The sequence below is a fragment of the Herpailurus yagouaroundi genome, unplaced genomic scaffold, assembly GCF_014898765.1.
Source record: "Herpailurus yagouaroundi ecotype Mexico unplaced genomic scaffold, PumYag 210, whole genome shotgun sequence".
Taxonomy (NCBI): Eukaryota; Metazoa; Chordata; class Mammalia; order Carnivora; family Felidae; genus Herpailurus; species Herpailurus yagouaroundi.
In genome coordinates this window covers 7,105,582-7,113,042 of record NW_024412441.1, presented here as the reverse complement: position 1 = coordinate 7,113,042, position 7,461 = coordinate 7,105,582, and the positions used below count along the sequence as shown (strand labels likewise).

General features: G+C 39.7%; 1 pseudogene; it reads left to right on the top strand.

The window, feature by feature from the left end:
• The first annotated feature begins 6,081 nt into the window (after window positions 1–6,081).
• Window positions 6,082–6,914, top strand: LOC121016228 (RNA polymerase II subunit A C-terminal domain phosphatase SSU72-like; annotated as a pseudogene).
• The last annotated feature ends 547 nt before the right edge of the window (window positions 6,915–7,461 follow it).

The window sequence follows — 7,461 nt, the reverse complement described above, 5'->3', positions numbered from 1 at the left end:
TTAAGGAGCACCTGGGTGGCTCATTTGATTAAGCATCTGACTCTTGATTTCAGCTCAGGTCATGATCTCACAGTTTGTGGGATTGAGCCCCACATCAGGCTCTGTGCTGACAGCGCGGAGCCTGCTTAGGATTCCCTCCTTCTCTCTCTGCCCCCTCCCTGCTGCTCACATGCTCTCTCAAAATAAATAAATAAACATTTTTTTAAAAATGTTAGTGGCTTAAGACAACAACAGTTTATTTTTCACTTATACTACACATCCATTGTGGATTGGCAGGGAGTTCTGTTCACACTGTATTCACTTAAGGAACTAGGATGTCACAATCTTCACAAGTTTTTCCATGGTCCACATAGCAGGACAAGGGAATGTAACAAGTTATGCCCTGTCTCTAAAAAACTTCTGCCCAAGAGTAGCACATGTCTCTTTCACTCACATCACTTCCATTCACATTCAGTTGATCCAAATATGCTATGTAGCATTCTAACTACAAAGGGAACATGGAAGAATACCAATGCCTTGAGCTGCATTTAGAGTGAACTCTGTTCCCTAACACTGCTTGTATCTTCGGAGCCAACAGTTGTAATCCTTGGCCATCAGTTGCTGTAACTGCTTTCAGGTATAGAAGAGCCTAAACCAATGTTTCCCAAATTTGTCTGATCAAAATAATTACCTGGGTGCTTATTATTATTTAACAACTGCATGCAAAAAAATACTGATTCCTATATATCCTCTTCCTACAAAAATGATTTAGTAGTTCTGAGATGAAGTGTAAGAATCTGTATTTTAAAAAATACCCTCTGTTAGACAATGAAACCTCCTTAGCATAGGTGTTGTTGTTGTTGTTTAATAGACTTTATTTTTTAGAGTGATTTTAAGTTCACAGAAAAATTGAGTGGAAAGTGCAGAGAAGAGTTCCTGCATATCCTTTAACCCCACACATGTACAACCTGACCCACTATCAACATCCTGCATCAGAGTGGTACATTTTTTACAAAGGATGAAGCTACATCAAGGTATCATTATCACCAAAAGTCCATGGTTTACCTTAGGGTTCACTCTTGGTGTTATATATTTTATAGGTTTGAACAAATATGTAATGACATCTATCCACCAGTATAGTATCTCAAAAATTATCTGCCCTGCCTCTGCACCCCTCCTTCCTCAACTCCTGGCAACCATTTATCTTTTTACTCTCTCCATAATTTTGCCTCTTTCAGAATGTCATATAGTTGGAGTCATACAACATGTAGCCCTTTTAGGATGGGATTCTTTCATTCAGTATTATGCATTTAATATTCCACCATGTCCTTTTGATGGCTTGATAGCTTATTTCTTTTCAGTGCCTAATAATATCCTGTTGACTGGATATGTCACAGTTTGTTTATCCATTTACCGACTGAAATAGATCTTGCTTAGTTTATGAATAAAGCTGCTCTAAACATCCACGTACACATTTTTGTATGAACATAAGCTTTCAGTCCCTTTGGATAAATATCAAGTGTGACTGCTGGATTGTATGCTGAGTATGTTTAATTTAGTAAGAAACTATCAGGTTGTCTACCAAAATGGCTATACCATTTTGTATTCCCACCAGTAATGCATGAGCATTCCTGTTGCTCCATATCCTTCCCAGCATTTGTCCCAGACTGTAGCTGTTAAAAGCCCATACAACTGCCAAAGTTAAAACGTTCTGAAGTCCACTCATACCTCTGAATTTATAAAGCTCCTCTAAATTCCCAGTTTTTTGTTTTGATTTTTTAATATTCCTCAACATCTGTCTGTTGGGAGGTCTTCTGACTTAAGAGCTATACTCCCTTTCCAAACTACAGATTTCCCTAGGTCCTCTAGAGGCAGCTGGTCTCCTGTGCATCCTATGGCCAGTGAGAGAATGATTGGTCTGGGCTGTGTGGGCCTGCTGGCTGCCAAGAGATCTAAAGGCTACTTATAGAATGCTGATTTATTCTGCATAAACTTAACAGTCAAGTGAGTCATTCCACTTCCCTGAAGGGAAAGTGAATACAGAGGCAGAGAAGCCAGGAGTTACATTCATTGGGTTCCTTCTTCATGGGAAAAAACTAAAGTATAGGAGAAGCTTTCTCTGTAATAGGGTGGCCTCTGTCTTCTTGGGGAAGTAGGAGACAACCTTATGTCATAAAAATATTTCAGGCAGGGCAAGATTTGGGGACTTTAGGAAAATAGAGGTGGTTTAGAGTAGCTGTTGTGGGGAATGGAATAAGGACTCAAGAAGAGATTAATTATAAAAAAAAATTCCTGAGTGTCCCCAATGGTCTAGAGTTAGAGTCCAATTAGATTTAGGAAGCAATCAAGGTTTAAATTAATCCAGGAACTGAGATGAAAAACGTGAACAATGGAAGGGACTAGTACTAACCAGAGTGGGAGAAAACCAAGATCACTACAGTGACCAGGCTTCACAAAGGACAAGTGAAGCAAATTAGAATACTGATACCACTGGCTAATGTTCATCATGGATTTAGTGTGTGCCAGATTTATGTGGATTATCTCATTTAACCTTCACAGGAAGCCTGTGAGAAATTTAGGGCATAAAGGGATTAAGTAATTTGTCTCTGGTCACTCGGCTAGGGAAGAGAGGGTCAGGATTTAAACCTAGACAGACTGACTCTACAATCTCTAGCCTTAACCATAGCAGTACTAGATGAGGATTGATGGAATTTATGTTACTCTGAGGACAAATACCAGCTTCAGTAGAACGGAAGAAATGACGAGATGAGAGGTGATGGCTGGGGATGGACATTTGTTTAAATTGTGAGAGGTTGAGCAGATTCAAGATGCACAGAAGGTAGGTGGCAAGAAGTCAATCAGGCTGAGAAAACACAAGGTCAGGTTGTCAAAACGTCATGGACAGGGATGTTGAAGTTGTCAGGGGTGATGTAATTGGAGAGAAACTGCAATGTTCCAGAAGCTTTCAGGGTACTTAAGGGATAGACAAATATGATAGGGAAAAGAGAGTGGTATAGATATTTGTCCTAAATATCAAAGGAGAGTATGTAATTTATTGGAATCACTCACTCTCTCTCTTCTATCACTTTGGAGAGAACTACCCTCCTTTATTTTACTTAGGAGAAAGATAAGGAAAAAACAAAAGGCTAAAAACACATTGCACTGCTAATAATCATGCCTGCCTGGTGACAAAGTAAAACAAATTGTTAAACCTCTGTTTGGCCTGTCTCATTTTAACACCGAGAATCGAGCTATTAAATACTAAGTACAGGTTTCCCCCCTCTATTTGAAAGTAGAATGTCCCTATGAAACTTTTCATAAGCTGAAATGACGCAAAGGGAAGAAGCAATTACCATTAGTTTATATGGAAATTTTTTTTTAGCATTCCCAGACCCAAAAAGTAACCTCTTAGGCTTTTTTGAGGCCTTAGAACACATGTTGCTAATGGATGTACAACATAAATCAAGATAAAGCACAGACGCTCATAGACACAGTTCAAAGCTATGCCGTCTTGGTGCTGAGACGCTGAATGTAGTTCCCAGGAAGGAGCTGGGTGGTGCTGCTCTTGCTGCTCTAGGTATGCAACTGCCTCTATCACTTGTTCTGCTGCAAAACCAACACAGAACACTCTGCGCTTTTCACCTTTTTTATTCAAAGCGAAAATCCTTTTCGGATTTCTTTCAGTTAGCACAAATAGGTACCAGTGGAGGTCTTTCACAAGAGCAAAGTGGCATAATGTGAACTTTCAAAAAGTAGGGGATACCTGAGGGTTGATGAGGAGTGGGAAGGAGGGGAGGGTGGGTGATGGGTATTGAGGAGGGCACCTTTTGGGATGAGCACTGGGTGTTGTATGGAAACCAATTTGACAATAAATTTCATATATTGAAAAAAAAAAAGCAGGGGATACCTATAATCATTTATTATGAGAACATATGTGTATAACACTTTTATTCCCAGAACAAAAATATAACACTTTTATCCCCAGAAGCTGCTTTTCTATTTTTCATTAAAAATTTTTGATGTAGTGAGAAATGTCCCATTTAAATATAACTTTTATTTCCTTGGATACTCTTGAATAAAACATTCTCTCTTGCTGTTCCCTGGCAGAAATAATATTCACTGGCACTGTTTGATGACATTTCAAAAATGTCTCCTGCTTTGTATTATTCCATTCTCAAATTTGTATTAGGTTATACTTCATGAATACATAGATTTTTTGTAGTTGTCTGTCTCTATCTCTGTTATCATAATAGAGTGAGGCCCCTGCTGTGCGGTTCTTAATCCCTTTCCAAGTCACATACATTTAATGCCATACTTTGCTTTGAGTCCTTTTTTATTTCCACTGATTGCCCTTTACTTGTTCTAAATGGTTTGGGTCATTTAGCACTGAGTTTTGGTACTTTTGGTATTAGATGTTTATTGGAAATATCAGATGATAATCTGGCACATTGTGATATCTAGGTGTATTTTCAGCTTTTTTCTATTTATATCTCCTTTGGTGTGGCTTTTAAAAAGAAAATCTAATATCTGTTTTGTTTTTGTTTTTTTTCCTTCTAGGGGATTTTTTCCTTGAGTAAGATATTTTGTCAAATTCATAAATGCTTTCAAAGAATCTTATATAAGTTTTAAATGGTTTCAAGGCTCTTCTGATTTCCAGAATATCTATACCTGAAAGGTTTATACTTGAAAAGCACCAGTAGACTTTACTGATTTAAAATACTCCTGCAATAGTCAATTTCCCCTTGATAGGTTAGTTAATGAATTCAAATTTGTTTTGCATTTGTCTCTCTGTTTTGCCTCTGCCAAATACAAGCCCAACACCTTACTATGGCATTCAGGGAGTTACTTATCAGAATCTGCTTATTCCTCCCATCCTCATTTCCTCCAAGGGCTGCCGCTCTGACCCACAGTCCTTGCCTTTATCATCTCTGGCCTGGGCTGTTTCAAGAGCCTCCCAGGTGATTGACTGACCCTGGCATTCCATCCCCTGTCATCTTTATCCAGAATGGTCCTATTGAAACATCAGTCAAGTCATGTCACTCTTTGGCCCTTGAATGGCTTCCCATCTCATTCAGAGTAAAAGCCAAAGTCCTCATAGTAGCTAAGAGTTCCCATGTGATCTGGCCCTTCTTTCTTCTCCCACCCGATCCCTCCCTCCCCCTCTCCCTCTCCTCCAGCTATCCTAACTTCTTGCTGTTCCTTGAATATTCCTAGATGCTTCTACCTTCAAGTCTTTGTTCAAATCATGGCCTTCTCAAGAGGCCTTCTCTGATCCCCTATTTTAAATTCATCTCCCCACAATCTCTATTCATTTCCCCTGCCATTTTTTGTTTAATAAAACATTTACTATCATCTGATATACTTTAATGGATGTATTGTTTATTACCTGCACTGCCACACACTCAAATATAAGTTCCATGAGGAGCTTATTGAGTGGTGCCGGACACAGAGAAGGCTCTGCAAGAAGAAAACAAAAAAAAATTGAATGAATTAACTTAGCAGTCAGCATGAGAAATGAGAAATGTATACAAAACTAAATGACATGCAAGTGAGGGCACTGGATATGAATCTGTGGTTACAATAGAATCTTTCTTTGAGAAGCGTAGTGGAATCCTAGAGGGCAGGGCACAGGGAATAAAAGCCTTTTCGTTTGTATGGCAGACCTCCCTCTTCAGCTTCTGGGCTCCCTTGCCGAAGGTAATGTGGGGCTGAGGTAGTGCTTATCTTCACATAGTTTAGTTAAGCTAAATTGAGGCTGCAGCATTGCTTTTACTTGATGATCTCAAAGTACAGGATACCATTAGGCTAGCTTCTCCATTCTTCAGTCTGTCATAAATTTTCGTCAGGAAATCTCGTGTCACTTTTATGGAAGAATATATAGCTCCTTCTTTCCCTGATTTGTCATTCTTTCTTGATTCATAAAGCCCTTTCCTAAAGATCTACTTCATTATCATTTCTATCATGCTTTGTGTTGGGTTCTAAATCCCACATGAAACACAGTTTTATCTCCAGAAAGAAATTGGAGCTGAAAAACTAACAAATCTTTAATTCCAAGTTCTGTTTTTAGGCTGCTAGACCACAACCACCATTGGGGTGACATAATTTTGCATTTACTGCAACATTGGTTTAAAGAACCTGCCAGGGGGTACATCAAGTGCATGTGACTGCCGCCTTGCAGTGTTTGCTGCTGCAGGTGGCGGTGGTGTGCTGGAGAAACCAGAACGGAACATGGAGGTGCACAACATCCTCAGCAAATGGGAAGTCAGTGTCCTGTTCTTTGGAACAGGAACTCATGTCAAGTTTTCAGGAATGACACATGACAAGCCAAATATTTAGAATTTTGAAACTGTATGATCAGATGCACAATGATCTCCTTAGGAAGGACAGAATAGCATTTTACATATGTTGGACAGAAGTAAGAGAATCAAGTCCTGGCCAGAAAGTCTCCAGAACTGTAAAGATCTGTTTGATCTGATCCTCACCTGTGAAGAAAGAGTGACCAACCCACCAGATGGTTGAAGATCTGAATTCCAGAGAGCAGGAGACCTGCTAGCCAGTGTGCAATGTGGACATCCAGGGCAGCCATGGAGAGGCCACCCTGGGGCGTTCTTCATCTGTGAACTATGCCGGTGCATTCAGCACATGGAAAACATGAAGAATTAGACTGATGAGCTATTGCAGGAGTTGGAGAAGAGCCACAGGGCTTTCGTGAACGTAGTCTGCTTCAACTGACCTGCCTGGCCTGGTTCCCAGTGGGCTGCGCACCCTTTTGAACCCATCTTCTTGAACTTCCTCTTGTTAATGCTTTTTCCTTTCTGATATTTGTGTTTGCTTTTAGGTATTCTGCCAGTGGATAGTAGTAGTACCCAAATAAACTGTACATATGAAATGAGAAGATAGACACAAATGCCACATTAAAAACAATCAAGTTTTTTTCTGAGTGGGATATTGATTATAAAGGTTTTTTTTTTCTTTAACCAAAAATGAAAACAACGGTTTATAGTATATTTCCCCCCATATGTCTGTGTCTTTCTTTGTAGTTTCTTTCCCTTCCCCCCAAAAGTTGCTGGAATGTACAAATAACCAGAATAAAGCAGTGGGCTTTATCTTATTAGGAAAAATAAAAAATGAAAAAAATAAAGAAGCTGTTGGACTTGAAGGGTGCAGGCAAGACTCCCCTCCCCCACCCCCATTCTCCATTTAAACCAGCTCTGAAGATTCAGCCTTCCCTACAAAATCTTGGTCAGCTCTCATAATTTCAGATAATTCTTTTTTTTTTTAAGTTTATTTATTTATTTTGAGAGAGAGACAGTGTGAGTGGGGGAGAGGCAGAGAGAGGGAGAGAGAGAGAATCCCAAGCAGGCTGTCAGCACAGCAGGGCTCCAACCCACAAAGCCATGAGACTGTGACCTGAACCAAAACCAAGAGTTGGACGCTTAACCAACTGAGCCACCCAGGCACCCCTCAGATAATTCTTAGATA